Below are 17,701 nucleotides of genomic sequence, written 5' to 3' on the forward strand. Positions count from 1 at the left end.
AATGTTTCTGTGACATGGAAAAACAATGGAAGAAATGTTATGTAGTCACCTTCATTGTTGTCCTAGTTGATAGGATAACCAGAAGAGTAGCTTTGGGTGTAGTGTCATGAGATGAAATGAAGACCAAAAAGTTATGTACCCTCCAGGTTCCGATCTCAGCAGTCCAATTGTCGGTACAATGGTGCCACGTGGTGCCACAGGGCACAGCCACGCTCACTGTCCACTCAACCTCTTTCCAAAACGTCCAGTGGGTGTGAACAAGTCGAGTGGATGTCATTACCTATTCCCTGTGAATGTCACCTTGCGGGCCCACCTTACAGTTTTATATACGCTGGTATTGAATAATACATTTCTAGTGTGCCACAAAAAAGACAACTCTTATTTCTTCTCCTCTATATACGCTCATGGGTTACACAGGTTCTGTGGCTGATTAAACCAGGTGAAATGCAGACTTAATGTCAGCCAGCCACAGAAACTGTATACCTATACATTGAGGCCCTCTGTACAACATTGCCTTATACTTAATTTTCTACACTAGTCTCATTTTTTTTAAACTAGAAACTCATGTACTGTATATCCAGTTGTAATTGATGTAGAAAATGAATATCTAAGATAGCTGTAACTCTGTAGCTTTGATGCTGGTTACTGTGACATCACACCTAGCCTGTGACATCACTAGCCCGTGACATCACAATGCTTCTTCCTATAACATTCTATCTACAGCTGCTGACGTTTCCAGTTTCCATGCAGGAGGACAGGTAGGAGGAGGTGAGTCCTACATAGCAGGTATGATGGAGAGGGGTAAGGAAGACAGAATGCAGTATAGTCAGCTGAAAGGCAAGACAAGATAGACAGAACAGGGAATACAGGTACAAGGACACATAAATAGGAGAAGTGCAGGAAGGAATGACATACATATTTAGGAATAAAAATGTAGCGTTACAGGAATAAAGAGGGCAGTATGGAGGATAAGCACACATACAGGGGATGCAGATAAGCTGGGTCTCTATGAGGCAGGATCGTGGCTTTGGGAAGAAAAAGTTAATAAAACAGATAAATGGGATATTGATAACTTTGAAAGTATCTTCTTTGGTTTAAGGAAAATTGGGAAACCGGTTAACTCATGGACATTTTATTGTACTTAAACTAGTACTATGCTTAATGATAGTATTTTGTGATTTATAGATCATCTGGCAAAGAGATTTGCAGAGTGTCGGGTGACCGGCAAAGAGATCTGCAAAGTGTCAGTTGAAGACGACGGGAGGGGTCGCAGAGGTAGCAACGACTGGAGTATAACATGCAGGAGGTAAGTTACCATACTCTCTCTGCACATGTTACATCTGCCCCACCTGCAGTGCACATGGGGGGTAATTCAGACCTGATCGTAGCAGCAACTTTGTTAGCAGTTGGGCAAAACCATGTGCAGTGCAGGTGGGGCAGATGTAACGTGCAGAGAGAGTTAGATTTGGGTGGAGTGTGTTCAAACTGAAATCTAAATTGCAGTGTAAAAATAAAGCAGCCAGTATTTACCCTGCACAGAAACAAAATAACCCACCCAAATCTAACTCTCTCTGCACATGTTATATTTGACCCCCCTGCAGTGCACATGGTTTTGCCCAACTGCTAACAAAGTTGCTGCTGCGATCAACTCAGAATTACCCCCTATGGTTTTGTCCATTAGAGAACAAATTTGCTGCTGCGATCAGGTCTGAATTAGGCCCAGTGTATGATAATAACATGGTCCTAGCACTAGGGAAGATAACACCTGGAGCAGATAACTTGGGTCTCTATGAGAAAGGAACTTGGGTTTTGGATAAAAAGTCAATAAAATAGATAAATTGCAAATTAATAAACATGAAAGTACGTAACAAAATGTAGTAGTATAATTATAGACATAGTATGTCTGACCAGGAAATTCTGGTTATTTAGATCATCATTTGGCAAAGTTCTGGCAAAGAGATTTGCAGAGTGTCGGGTGACTGTCAAAGAGATCTGCAAAGTGTCAGTTGAAGATGACGGGAGGGGTCGCAGAGGAATTAGTGACTGGAGAGTAGCATGCAGGAGGTAAGTTACCATACTTGTGTAATTCTGTGTGTGGTGGGGGGTATTGAGAGCACAGTACAAAACATAGGGTCTATAGTGGGGGAGAGCAGACAATACAAAACATGCAGAAGGGGACAACTTGGTATAGCACATACAGATGGTGTGGGGGCACAATACAAAAACATAGAAATTGTGGCAAACTCTATAGGACATATAGAGGAAGGACATACACTTTTTGGGGTTGCGAGATTTAGAACATACTGTAATACAGAAAAACAGGAAGTGTGGGGAGAGTATAATACAGAACATACAGATCGGGGGAAGAACAATACAGATCGGGAGAGATAATGAAATGGCTGACATTCACAATATATCAATGAACTGGGGGCAGGTGTACAAAGCCTGGGAGAGTGATAAAGTAGAGAGAGAGAGAGAAAAACTACCAACCGATTAGCTCCTAGTTGTCATTTTTCAAACACAGCCTGTAACATGGCAGTTAAGAGCTGATTGGCTGGTACTTTACCTCTCTCCACTTTATCACTCAGCAGGGCTTAATACATCTCCCCATAGAATAACCAAATGATGAAATGGTACAGAATGGTATAAATGATGTGAATTGGAGCTGTAACAAGTGACTGTTTCCCTATCTTTACATATAATAAAGGTGACATAGTCCTTTCCCTAGAGTCTTCTCCTTACCGCTCAGGGGGCCTGATTCAGATGCGGACGCACAGCTGCTATTGCACCAAGAGGCTCAGTGCTTTTTCACTGTGCATGCGTGCAAGCTGCACTGCGCACAAAATGAAATCAAGCTCACATAGAGGATCCCATCTGACAGGAAGTCAGCGTTTTAAGGTGGTAACGGGTGTGGCTAACTGTATACAGGTGTGTCGGGTCCGTTCAAATGCTGTTCCATGTGCGTGCATAAATTACCCATTGCGACCTGTGTTGCTGCTGGAGAGCCCCCTGTGTCTAGGAGACTTACTCAGCCTATGACTGCTCAGACTCACGATGCAATTTTGAATGGCAAGATTGCAGCAGCAATCGCTTCAACAACCACAACTGAATCAGGCCCACAATTACACCATTATATTTTACTATTCTATCACATTTAACAACTAAGGGGTCAGTTTAATTATGTGCGAATTGGTATTACAACAGCCGCACTTTCCGGTAGCCCCATAGGCTGAATCTGTCCACGAAGGGTGTGAGTTTGGATGCTGTTGAAATGTCACAGCAATGGTAACTCGTACCTAATTGGATTGACCCCTAAATGTTAGCAATTTATAGCTTTTATTATTTACTGGTCAAATTTATTTTCTGAAGGTACCCACTAATTACTATAAGAGAGAACTTATCCCCCCAATGTGTGTATTGTATAAAAACAATGGGCCCTTTGAGATAATTGTCCTTATTTTAGGTATTTTCCATGTCCTCAGTAGTTAGAGTAAGATATTTACATAGAGAGATATTTCTCTCTACACAACCACACCACTGTTTGCAGTTTGTCTCTCTGCTTGTTCATCCACTAACAATGATTTTTCATCTCTTCCTCTTTGTCTACACGCAGTGGGTGATCCCTGAATAGCTGCCCTGGGAGGAGAGCTGCGGACACATGCTCCAAATGTTGGGACATACATTACCTATTAGGAGATGCGGTAAAGATGCTGGCTGTCGGGTTTACGGCAGTCAGAATACTGACACTGGGATCCCGACATTCTTCAGAATCCCGACGTTGGAACTCCAAATGGGCAAGGATACCGACGCCCATATCCCCATGATCATAGGTTTAGGACTGGGCAAGGGGGGTTAGGTTTAGGCATCAGGCACGGAGGGGAGGGGGTTCGTTAGGCTGTGGGGAAGGGAGGGTTAGGTTTAGCCATCAGGAGAGGGTGGGTTAGGCACCCCCGGGGGTAGTTAGGCTGCGGGGGAGGGAAGGTTAGGTTTAGGCATCAGGTGGGGGGTTAGGTTTAGGCATCAGGTACTAGGTTAGGTTTAGGCTGCGTGTGGGGGGAGGTTAGCGTTAGGCCACGGGTAGGGTGGGTAAGGGTTAGGCACCCCCGGGAGTGGTTAGGCTGCAAGGGAGGGAGGGTTAGGTTTAAGCAGCAGGGATGGAGGGGGGGTGGTTAGGCTGCAGGAGAGGGAGGGTTAGGTTTAGGCAGCAGGGACGGAGGTTAGGATTAAGCACTTCCGCGGGAGGGTTAGGCACAAAGGGGGGAGGTTAGGGTTAGACTGCGGACAGGCAGGGTTAGGGGGTTAGTGGGTGGGGAGTGGGAGTGGGTTAGGCATCAGGCGGAGGGGTTAGGGTTAGGCTGCGGGTGGGGGGAGGATTGGGTTAGGCAGCGGGTAGGGTGGGTTAGGGTTATGCACCCCCGGGAGTGTTTAGGCTGCGGGGAGGGTTAAGTTTAAGCATCAGGTGGGGGGTTAGGTTTAGGCTGCGGGTGGCAGGAGGATAGGGTTAGGCTGTGTGGGGGGATAAGTTAGGGTTAGGCTGTGGGTAGGGTGGGTTAGGCATCCCCGGGAGTGGTTAGGCTACAGGGAAGGAAGGGTTAGGTTTAGGCAGCAGGGACAGAGGTTAGGATTAGGCACCTCCGCGGGAGGGTTAGGCACAAAGGGGGGAGGTTAGGGTTAGATTGCGGACAGGTAGGGTTAGGGGTGTGGGGAGAGGGGAGAACACCCCTTACTCACCCCTGTAGATCTTTTCTGTACTGGGATCCCGGCATCGTCACCCCTGTAGATCTTTTCTGTACTGGGATCCCGGCATCGATATGACAACCACCGGGATCCCATGCGCTGGGATAGCATACTGACCCCTCTATTAGTACACCTCTTAATGCCCAGAGGGAAGGGCGATCCTGAGGCCATGGTTCCCCAGAGGTTTCCCCCCAAGGGGGTTTTTCCTCTCCTGAGTGCTGAAGGATGACTCTTTGTGAGTCCAGAGGTGTAGCTTTTATGCCATAATGAGTACCAAGCTCATGCCCATCCCTGCAATGTATAAGAAGTAAAATAATTGCTAATGCGATCACTTTACTTCTGGGTTTAGACCCCAGCTGCGCTAATTCACATGTGCAATCATCGGACTGCGTATGTGAGAACAAACAGTAATGCAGAGGGATCCCAAGGATCCTAAGCCATTTAAAAATGGCATTAGCTGCCAGGCCAAGCTCAGAAATGCTTTGCATTCTGGAGCTTGGTGAGTTTCACAGTTTACCATCTGCCGTAGAAACTTTTGGTGGCTGCTTTTGTGTTCAAAATAGGAGGAATGCAATATATATCTCAAATATCCATTGCAGTCCCTAATACATACATTCAGGGGCTGGTTAATATTTGTGGGCAGCCCCCAAAACCGACTGTTTTTGGAGATGTCTTGCAAATATTATTTATTAAATATTCCACTTAATAAACTTTTTATATTTTAACATAAACTAAAAAATGTTTTATGTATTCATTGACTGAGTCTCCCGTCTTTACTGAATGCTAATTTCACAGGGTCCGCAAATTATTACTGATATGACTGTTGCTCTACTGTCCTGCTGGTGCTCCTGGCCTGCTGTATAGCAGCCAGACATATATTTTATATACAGCACTCTTGGGGAGATGTATCAAGCCTTGGAGAGAGATAAAGTGCAGATGTCCAAACCACCCAATCATCTTCTGTCACTTATCTAGCACAGTACATGAAATGATACCTGTAGTTAGAAGCTTCATTTGATTTGGGCAAATACTCAACTTTATCTCTCTCCACGGCTTGATACATCTCCCGGAAAATATCATGTCATCCTTTCACTTAATTAACAAGTTAAATTAATTATTTGTCTTGAAAACGGTAAGAAATTCACATTATAAGATAATGTTATAAAGGCTTGTCAATACCTCCTGGTACATTTACATTGATTTATCATTCACATTTCTTCCATGCCAGACAGGGGCGGCTTGGGAACGTACAGTGGCCCTGGAAATATATGAAAAGTGGCCTCATGTAGGTTGGAGTAAGTCAGCTATAAGCGGGGCCCAACACAAATTGGGTTTAAGCAAATTGTTAGCATTACCCACAGTGGCAGTAAGCAAGGCTAATGCAGCATGGTAGGCAGTCACAGCACCAGCAGTAGGATCGTGTCACAGGAGGTTGAGATCACACCAGTGGGTGAGGCATTGCACCGGTAGGCAGTCACATCACCTGCAGGAGAATCATGTCAAAGGAGGTGGAGATTACACCAGTAGGTGAGGCATTGCACTGGTAGGCAGTCACAGCACCAGCAGGAGGATCTTATCACCAGAGGTGGAGATCACACCAGTAGGTGGGGCATTGCACTGGAAGGCAGTCACAGCATCAACAGGAGGATCGTGTCAAAGGAGGTGGAGATCACACCAGTAGGTGAGGCATTACACTGGTAGGCAGTCACAGCAGGAGGATCGTGTCACAAGAGGTGGAGATCACACCAGTAGGTGAGGCATTGCACTGGTAGGCAGTCACAGTACCTATGGTAGCTATACCCCTATATATAACACATGTAACTGTGACAGGGAAGGTAGCCTCTCTCAGCTCTGGGCACCATAGTAGCTGCCAGGGGCGGCTTGGGATCGAACACCAGCCCGGGAAATTTATGGAAGCAGCCCTAATGGGGGTGGAGTCTGTTGAGGGGGAGGGGCCTGTCAAGAGGGCGGGGTCACTCCTCAGAGGTCCTGATTCTGAGATAGACGCAGTTGGGGCCTCCTTTGCTTTACGTTATGCTAATGTTTACCTGTGACTGTGGCCCTCATTCCAAGTTGATCGCTCGCTAGCTACTTTTAGCAGCCGCGCAAACGCATTGTTGCCACCCGCGGGGGAGTGTATTTTTGGTTTGCAAGTGTGCAATCGCATGGGCAGCCGAGCGACACGAACACATTTTGTGCTAAACAAGACCAGCCCTGTAGTTACTTATCCTGTGCGATGATTCTAGCAATGGAGGTCCTGGAATTGAAGTCAGATACCCACCCAGCAAATGCCTGGACATGCCTGCGTTTTCCCAATCATTCCCAGAAAACGGTCAGTTGCCACCCACAAACGCCCTCTTCCTGTCAATCTCCTTGGGATCAGCTGTGCAAATGGATCCGTCGCTAAAAGCATTGCACAACAACAATGTTCTTTGTACCCGCATGACGCACATGCACATTGCGATGCATGCACAGTTTTGAATTTTTTTACCTGATCGCAGCGCTGCGAAAATAGTCAGCGAACGATAAACTTGGAATGACCCCCGTTATGCATATGCTGCTACAATATCCTTCCCTGAGGCACATCTGTATGTCTGAATATACAAGGACTGATATGCCCACTTTCAGTGTCTACTGACACTGCAGTCATGCCTTTAATCTACTTCTGATTTTATTGGTTTTTCATTCTACAGACCCCTTTTTTTGACCTTATATGTTTCAAAGTACAGGGAGGAGGAGCACACACTACATACAGCACAGTACAGGGAGGGAGGAGCACACACTACATACAGCACAGTACAGGGAGGGAGGAGCACACACAAGTAGTGAAACACAGACACAGGGGACCAGCGCAGCAGAATCTGTCCCAGTGGCCTATTTGCCCCTGATTACATACAAAGCCACAATATTACATACATAGCCACCACATTATTACATTATACAAGTAGCACTGCATTACACGTATAGCACCACATTACACGTATAGCACCGCTTTACATGTATAGCACTACACGTATAGCACTGCATTACACAAATAGCACCACATAACACGAATAGCACAACATTACAGGTATAGCACCGCACTACATGTATAGCACTACACGTATAGCACTGCATTACACAAATAGCACCACATAACACGAATAGACCAACATTACAGGTATAGCACCGCACTACATGTATAGCACCACATTATATGACTAGCGCCACATTACATACATAGCCACCGCATTACATATGTAGACACCGCATAAATAGGCCCTACATCATGGACAGACATTGGGCAGCTATAAGGCTGAAGGACATTGCATTAGAGATTGTCCCAGGGAATCGGCCTGGCTGAGGGGGATATGGGACCAGCCCATTGGAATCTGTCATGGTGTCATGGTGGGCCAATCTGCCCCTGTCTGCACTTTCGAATATGTATTTGGAGCAGAAGCTGTCATCAGCTGCTAGAGCATATAAAATAATGGATGGCTTTAGTTAGCGTGAAGGCCTACAAACTCCAAGGCTGTGGCAGGTTGTGCGGCATTAGACTGGGTGGAGTTTAGGGTATGTCTCCTTTGCTAGTGGTTGGCTGGAAAGAATGCTAGTCCATTAGCCTTCAGTGAAGTGCGCACCCCTTCAATAAATTGGGTAGGTTGATTTCATCTTACTAAGGTCAACAGCACATTTTTTGGGAACTCCAGCACTGTGTGTGTGAAACCCTAGATTGCTCAAGAGGGTCTACTGCCAACAGCAACCCCCCACTGTTCCCTTAATGCTTGATATGCACACCGGTACTTGGGGGACCCCCTGGAATAAAACCTCCAGCAGTAGGGGCTCACACAATAGGCTGTGGACCACAAGGTAATTAACATGGAGTTTAGCTGCAGGATGACTGGCAGTGGTTACAGCAGATAGACTGGATGCTGGAAGACTAGGCAAGGCTGGGGTTAATAACAGACTTTGTCTGGGTTATACAGACAAGGCTGGTGTAACTGAAGACAGCAGGGCTTGATGAAAACTAGATATACAGCAAAGCAGGAGTTAATTGCAGGTCGGGTTAGCAGGATACTGGAATGGTAACTGCAGACAGGCTTGACAAGACATGATGACAGAAACACTATATAAATACTGGTCGCACAGATTTGTATGTATCAATCAGAGACCCCATTAATTTATTTAAGGAATATTCCTTTTGGCACTCAGGGGGTGCTACCAAAGGCAATAACAACAAATGACAATAAAAGCAAAGAACTTGCCTTAAAGTGGTGCATGGTTATAGACAATATTAAAACATAACTTCTAATTCTTTATTTGTAAACATTAGCAAAATATTAAAAACAATAAGAGTTGTGGAGAAAGTTAGAAATTGTGATTAAAATATAAACTCTGCAGCATGGATGTCACTGCACTGTTTCATCAACAAATTTATTTTAATCAACCAGAAATGTTTCTGTAGGCTGTTGCAATGTATCTTTGATTGTAATATACATACAGTTTCATAAGCAGATACTTTGTATATAAATCATTCCTATGTCTCAATTTGTATCTGTTGTATTCACAAGGTATTTCTTGTGTTCGGCAGTATCAAACTGGAAGTTATTAAATTGTATCAGTTATGAGTGTGCAGTCATTCCAACCCTTCCAGGGTTATAGATATTACTTCTATGGTTATATAACTGATATTATTGGTGTTATTGTCAGAAGATGTAATCAGTACAGCTGGATAATACGGATACTGGTACCAATATGTCACACGTGATCTTCTCACTTAGCTGTATCTAAATATGATCCATATTAGGCTTAATAAGCGTGAGCGGTCATACTGTATGATGCTGTTACTTATATATGTGCAGCATGATTGTATTATAAATATAGTTCTCATTTATATTAGTACACAGTATAGTTGTCACACAATATCACCCTATTAATGGCACCATAAAGTTCTTATTTACAGTATATTGGTGCTCAGTATAGTTGTCACATAATGTTACCCTACCAAGATCACCATTAACCAGACCCTCCCAGGATACTTTCTTAGGGTAGTTGTATTGCAGTAAAATATGACTGCTACTGATATTAGTGTCATATATATAAAAGATATATATAAAAGATATATTCATTATTTAAAAGTAGTGTGAGTATTCAAAATATTATCAGAATAATTCATATAGCCCCCTTATACCCCTTTTCACACCAGCAGCTTTGAACACGGGTTATTGGCACATGAGCGGGCATAACCCATGTTCCTGTGCAGTGTGAAAGGTACCAGGGGCAATATACCGGGTTGAGCGACCCGGTATTTCAACCCTGCTAGCGAGCAGGGTTGAATGCGTGTTCAACCCGGCTCGCTGTGCAGTGTGAATGGGAGCTGGGTCAGTGCGACCCGTTTCCCGTTCACAGTGTGTGGACGGGTGGCGCTTGGAGATCATGTGATCTTCCAGCACCACCCACGCTGCATCACTGCCAACGTCACAAACCCGGCATATTGCCGGGTTGCAGTCTGCGGTACGAAAGGGGGTATTGAGGCGGGTCGTACACTGGGAGCTCCCGTGTCAGGATCCCGGGTGCGACCCGCCTCAGACGGTATGAAAGTGGTATTAGTGGGATCAATGACTGGTACTGAACACACAGTCTATATTCTCTGTGGTGGATGTTATTGCATAACAACAGGCAAAATTGACACTTTCAACCTTATCTAGCCCCTTTGGACACTTTTTATACAGTGTTTCTATTAAGTATTCATTGTACAGTGACTATCTCCAGTGTGCAGCTAGCCTGACAAACGTTTTGACATCTTCTGACAATAACACCAATAATATCAGTTATAATTATAGAAGTAATATCTATAACCCTGGAAGGGTTGGAATGACTGCACGCTCATAATTGATACAATTTAATAACTTTAAGTTCGATACAACCGAACACAAGAAATACCTTGTGAATACAACAGATACAAATTGAGACATATGAATGATTTATATACAATGTATCTGTTTATGAAACTGGGTTCTTTATAAGCAGGATATGGGACTAAAGGTCGACACCACTTAGGTCGACACCACTTGGGCAGACACACCTTATGTCGACACCAGAAATAGATCGACACAGAAACAAGGTCAACAAGAACAAGATCGACATGGAAAAAGGTCGACATGAGTTTTTTATGTTTTTTTTGTGTTGTATTCTTCTTAATGTGACCGGGAACCCCAATTAGTGCACCGTGTCCCCTCACATGGCTCGCTTGTCTTGCAATGCTTTGGCCAAGGTGCCTCGCTGTGCTCATCACAGGTTACCATTCCCAATTGTAGTCCACGTGGATCGTAAAGTATGGAAAAAAATTTAAAAAATGGGATTTTTTTTTCAAACTCCTGTCTGCCTTTTTCCATGCCGACATTGTTAATGTCTAACTTTTTACCCATATCCACCTATTTCTGGTGTCAACATAAGGTGTGTCGACAAATTGGTGTCGACCTAAGTGGTGTCGACCTGGAGTCCGGATACCTATATTACAAAGATACATTGCAACAGCCTATAGAAACAGGCATAAATGAAATACACAAGACATATTTCTGGTTGATTAAAATAAATTTGTTGATGAAACAGTGCAGTGACATCCATGGTGCAGAGTTTATATTTTAATCACAATTTTTAACTCTCTCACCAACTCTTATTGTTTTTAATATTTTGCTAATGTTTACAAATAAAAAATTAAAAGTTATGTTTTAATATTGTCTATAACCATGCACCACTTTAAGGCAGGTTCATCTTTCCTTCTCTTCTCATTTGTTGTATATATTATTGACCGTGGTAGCATCCCCCAAGTGCCAAAAGGAATATTCCTTAAATAAATTAATGGGGGTCTCTGATTGATACATACAAGGCATGATAACTGAAGATTGCAGGACTAAATACGCACTGGTAACCAGTGCTGAAAGTAGGGTGGTACGGAGTACCATCAAGAAATATGGTGGTGGTACTCAATACCACCAGCCCACCACTGGGGCATCATTTATAAGGGGCATTTTTGTGTGTGGGACATAAAATGGTGTCAGTGGCATAACTGTGTGTGGCATAATATGTAATATGCATTATGGTGTGTGGTATAACATGTAAGGCATTACAGTGTGTGGCATAATGTGTAATGGGTGTTATGGTGTCTGGCATATTGTCATGTAGCCACTCCCCTAGTTTTGTGTGACCTCACCCTCTCATGACATGTGACCATGCCCATTTTTGCTATCAGTACCACTAAGAAAAAAATTCTACTTGCACCACTGATGGTAACTGAAGTAATGAGGTGGTTAACTGCTGGGAACAACCAGGTGCTGAGTGTGTGTGTTGATTGGAAGCAGAGTACTGGCAACTTGAACTTTGAGGCATAGAGACTTGCTTGATGAATAGTGACTAGACTGTAGTCTGTAATAACACACAGTGGCAAGGTTTAGTCTGAATACTAAATACGCTGCAGACTTGTGATTACAGGCATGGCTACAGTGGATATACTTTATTGCAGAGTGCATCTACAGACACACAGGCTGGATGTGCAAGGAACCAGGATGGGAAGGATACATTCACAGAGACTTGACAGGAGCTTGCATATGGATCAGGACCATGTATAAGAATAACTGGAAGGTCATGACAAGACTAGGACACAGAACAGGAATGAACACAGGATGGCAGGTACAGGGAAGGAACCAACAGGGCACAGGTACAGGACTAGCAGGGACAGGACACTGAGGACTGAGGCAGGTTACAAGAATGCAGGACACAGACCAGGGCACAGGAACAGACAGACTGGGAACTGTACAGCATACAATGACCATGTGATAGGCTTCACTAGGACACAGGAGCTAGGGAATATCACCGGCAGGCAGGAAATCACCAGAACCCCTAATGAAAAGGAGGCAGACCAATAACAAGAGTCATCAGGCTGGAATCAGGTAACAAGGTATTCAAAACAGGTGTATTGCTGCATGTAGCAACCAGTGGCCAAGTTGCTAAGCAACAGCTTGTATGTAAACAGGAATGAGTCACAGCAGCAACTTATAACACACACCTTGTTGGGTGGGCTTTGCATGTGATTGGTATAGGAGTCGGAGAACTCTTACTTCTCTGCTGTTGTTGTAAGGGCAATTGGTCAATGTATGTATCACTTGAAGTGAACTTGAGTTAAGTCAAGTGATTCAGCTGATCAGCCACCATACTATTTTATGTAAGTAACAAAGCTGTTAAATTTTCACTCCACTTATGTTTCATTTAACTATGGGGAGTATTCAATCACAGTCAGAAGTTCCTACAGGGCAGAAAGACGGCTCTTTCCGCCAATAATCTGAACTTTCCGACACTTCAATATTCAATTGAAGTGCCGTTCTTCCGCCCTGTCGAAAATTCCGACAAGTCGAAAAACATATGGATGAGCGGAATCTCTGATCCTCCATGTGTTTTCGACCCCGCAGCTGTAGAACACGGGCCATTTTCGACCATTCATTTTTCGCCCATAAGAGAGGGTCGGAATGGGAGGAGAAATGGGCGGAAATGGCCGCTACTGAATACCGTCGAAGAGGATCCGATTGTGATTGAATATTCCCCTATGTGTTAAATGGTGGCAGAACAAGTAGCACTCGGGGCCTAATTCAGACCTGATCATTTTCACACAGCAGCCGATCAGGTGTGAACTGCGCATATACTGGTGCCGCAGTGCGCCGGTGCATGCCAGACAGCCAAAGGCCATCTCAGTCCAGTGATTGCCTCTGTCTGATTGATAGGCAGAGTCGGTCGTTGGGCAGGAGGAGGTGGGCCGGTGGCATTTGGCTGCCATTTTGGGGGCATGGTACGGGCAATGCAGGCATGCCCGGACCGTGCAGAGGATGCGTGATGTCGACCCGGACAGCGACGGGTAGCTCCCTGTCAGCGCATAGGAGCTGCGATGGTAGGGAGCTACTCGTCAAGTACAAAAAGCATTGCCGCTGTGCAATACTTTTGTACTTGTGCGGGGGGAGGGAGGGCCAGATATGCTGGGCGTCCCGCTGCATGTTTAAGTAACTGATCGTAGCCGTGTGCAAAATTTTGCGCGACTACGATCAGGTCTGAATTAGGCCCAAAGTCCTTCACACCATACATAAGTAATTTTGTATTCAGCAGTTTTAATGTGTGATTGCTGCTGTCATTATTACCTGGATATAAGTATGCATTACTCAGACCTAGTGATATGCCTAGGGTAAAGGCAGGGCCGGATTAACAATGGGGCGGATGGAGCTGCAGCTCCAGGCCACCCATTGAAAATAGGCCCACAGATCCCCTGCAGTGCAGCCAGTGCAGACAGGAGAAAAAAGATCCTGTCATCACCAGCAGCGTACTCACCTCCACCCCTGATCGGCTGGCCAGAGTCCGACTCCCGACAACCCCAGGGACTGTCCAGAAGGGGCTGCTTCCCCTGTCTGTACCTGCCTGAGGCTCTGCCCCCTGTCCCATCCAAGGCTCCACCCCCATATCACCCAAAGCTCCGCCCCCGCACCCGATGTGGCACTGGCAGCACATAGGAAGACTCTTCAGTTTGCCCTGTCTGGTGTGCGGCTGCTGCACATAATAAACAGAACAGTAGGACAGCAGAAGAGCAAGGTAGGTGGTGGGGTGGTGTCATAACTTAATTACATATATTAGAGAACAGGGGGCATAAGTTAAATAATTATATTGTAATAAAAGGCGGGACAGGAAGTTCAAGTTACACAACTATATAAAAGGGGGGTTAGTGGGCATAAGTTAAATATAAGGAGGAACAGGGCCACAATTTTAATATAAAAGGAGTCACTCAGGAAGCACAACTTAAATATAAAAGGGGGGATGTGGGTACAAAGTAAATATATATCGCGAGGCAAGTGACAATATAATTTAATACTGTATGTAAGGGGGCGTGTGGCATAAATTAATAAAATCATACCTTAATATATTATTTAAGATGAGGTAGCGGCATAAGTTAAATATATAAGAGGAGGATATGCACAAGTTAAATTTATATATCATTGGGGACAGAAGTCACAACTTAAAAATAAATGGGGGGACGCAGGTGGCAGAACAATATTATCTAACGCTGGGACAGTGGCATAAGGTAACTATTACCCCTTTTCCACTAGAAGTCTTGGGTCTGACCCGGGATCTGGAACACGTTTACACTGCACCCGGGTACAGTGTCTTCTGGCCGGTGCTTGGAGCTGACGTCATCTCCAAGCGCCGGAAAAACCAGCAGATCGAGACCCTCGGGGCATGGCCTCGGTCCCATTAGGCCACGCCCCCAATGTGATGCTGCCCACTGTCACGCTGGGGGAAAGCCCAGCACTCTGTAAACTGCTGGGCTGCCCCCAGCCTCTGCTCCCAGCCAGCACTGCTGTCTGCATAGCAGGACAGACAGCAGCATTGATAGCATACGCTTCCCCCTCAACCCCCCAATCACCCGCGGGACACTGCAGTCAGAGAGGAATGGGCTCAACATGCTGTAAATGGGTCCCGGGTCAGATGACCCGGGTAACCCATTTACACTATACCCTTACCCGGGTCATTCTCGAGTCCAACCCAGGTAGCTACCCGGGTTGGATTCCCAGGTCACTTGATCTGGGGTTTTTCAGAGGGAGCCATTTCCTAGAGATGAGCGGGTTCGGTTTCTTTGAATCCGAACCCGCACGAACTTCACTTTTTTTTTCACGAGTCCGAGCGACTCGGATCTTCCCGCCTTGCTCGGTTAACCCGAGCGCGCCCGAACGTCATCATGACGCTGTCGGATTCTCGCGAGACTCGGATTCTATATAAGGAGCCGCGCGTCGCCGCCATTTTCACACGTGCATTGAGATTGATAGGGAGAGGACGTGGCTGGCGTCCTCTCCATTAGAATAGATTAGAAGAGAGAGAGAGAGAGAGAGAGAGATTGTGCAGACAGAGTTTACCACAGTGACCAGTGCAGTTGTTGTTAAGTTAACTTTTATTTAATATATCCGTTCTCTGCTATATCCGTTCTCTGCCTGAAAAAAACGATACACAGCAGTCACACAGTGTGACTCAGTCTGTGTGCACTCAGCTCAGCCCAGTGTGCTGCACATCAATGTATAAAAGCTTATAATAATTGTGGGGGAGACTGGGGAGCACTGCAGGTTGTTATAGCAGGAGCCAGGAGTACATAATATTATATTAATTTAAAATTAAACAGTGCACACTTTTGCTGCAGGAGTGCCACTGCCAGTGTGACTAGTGGTGACCAGTGCCTGACCACCAGTATAGTAGTATATTGTTGTATACTATCTCTTTATCAACCAGTCTATATTAGCAGCAGACACAGTACAGTGCGGTAGTTCACGGCTGTGGCTACCTCTGTGTCGGCAGTCGGCACTCGGCAGGCAGTCCGTCCATCCATAATTGTATAATTATATACCACCTAACCGTGGTATTTTTTTTTCTTTCTTTATACCGTCGTCATAGTCATACTAGTTGTTACGAGTATACTACTATCTCTTTATCAACCAGTGTACAGTGCGGTAGTTCACGGCTGTGGCTACCTCTGTGTCGGCAGTCGGCAGGCAGTCCGTCCATCCATAATTGTATTATTATAATATATACCACCTAACCGTGGTTTTTTTTCCATTCTTTATACCGTCATAGTGTCATACTAGTTGTTACGAGTATACTACTATCTCTTTATCAACCAGTGTACAGTGCGGTAGTTCACGGCTGTGGCTACCTCTGTGTCGGCAGTCGGCAGGCAGTCCGTCCATCCATAATTGTATTATAATATATACCACCTAACCGTGGTTTTTTTTTCATTCTTTATACCGTCATAGTGTCATACTAGTTGTTACGAGTATACTACTATCTCTTTATCAACCAGTGTACAGTGCGGTAGTTCACGGCTGTGGCTACCTCTGTGTCGGCAGTCGGCAGGCAGTCCGTCCATCCATAATTGTATTATAATATATACCACCTAACCGTGGTTTTTTTTTCATTCTTTATACCGTCATAGTCAGTCATACTAGTTGTTACGAGTATACTACTATCTCTTTATCAACCAGTGTACAGTGCGGTAGTTCACGGCTGTGGCTACCTCTGTGTCGGCACTCGGCAGGCAGTCCGTCCATCCATAATTGTATTATAATATATACCACCTAACCGTGGTTTTTTTTTCATTCTTTATACCGTCATAGTCAGTCATACTAGTTGTTACGAGTATACTACTATCTCTTTATCAACCAGTGTACAGTGCGGTAGTTCACGGCTGTGGCTACCTCTGTGTCGGAACTCGGCAGGCAGTCCGTCCATCCATAATTGTATTATTATAATATATACCACCTAACCGTGGTTTTTTTTTCATTCTTTATACCGTCATAGTCAGTCATACTAGTTGTTACGAGTATACTACTATCTCTTTATCAACCAGTGTACAGTGCGGTAGTTCACGGCTGTGGCTACCTCTGTGTCGGCAGTCGGCAGGCAGTCCGTCCATCCATAATTGTATTATAATATATACCACCTAACCGTGGGTTTTTTTTCATTCTTTATACCGTCATAGTCAGTCATACTAGTTGTTACGAGTATACTACTATCTCTTTATCAACCAGTGTACAGTGCGGTAGTTCACGGCTGTGGCTACCTCTGTGTCGGAACTCGGCAGGCAGTCCGTCCATCCATAATTGTATTACAATATATACCACCTAACCGTGGTTTTTTTTTCATTCTTTATACCGTCATAGTCAGTCATACTAGTTGTTACGAGTATACTACTATCTCTTTATCAACCAGTGTACAGTGCGGTAGTTCACGGCTGTGGCTACCTCTGTGTCGGCACTCGGCAGGCAGTCCGTCCATCCATAATTGTATTACAATATATACCACCTAACCGTGGTTTTTTTATACCACCTAACCGTGGCAGTCCGTCCATAATTGTATACTAGTATCCAATCCATCCATCTCCATTGTTTACCTGAGGTGCCTTTTAGTT

General features: G+C 44.9%; 2 long non-coding RNA genes across 2 annotated transcripts in view; one reads left to right on the top strand and one right to left on the bottom strand.

Annotated features, from left to right (window-relative positions):
- Positions 1-2,812, bottom strand: part of LOC134927922 (uncharacterized) — a 151,010-nt gene extending 148,198 nt beyond the window's left edge. The window contains exon 1 of the long non-coding RNA XR_010177776.1: positions 2,743-2,812. This is a non-coding gene — a long non-coding RNA (uncharacterized LOC134927922). The remainder of the gene's footprint in view (positions 1-2,742) is intronic.
- LOC134927921 (uncharacterized) lies at positions 1,190-3,871 on the top strand. The gene is made up of 3 exons (XR_010177775.1): positions 1,190-1,306; positions 1,930-2,064; positions 3,614-3,871. It is a non-coding gene; the product is annotated as an uncharacterized LOC134927921 (long non-coding RNA).
- The last annotated feature ends 13,830 nt before the right edge of the window (positions 3,872-17,701 follow it).

Source organism: Pseudophryne corroboree, chromosome 5 (assembly GCF_028390025.1).
Source record: "Pseudophryne corroboree isolate aPseCor3 chromosome 5, aPseCor3.hap2, whole genome shotgun sequence".
Lineage (NCBI taxonomy): Eukaryota > Metazoa > Chordata > Amphibia > Anura > Myobatrachidae > Pseudophryne > Pseudophryne corroboree.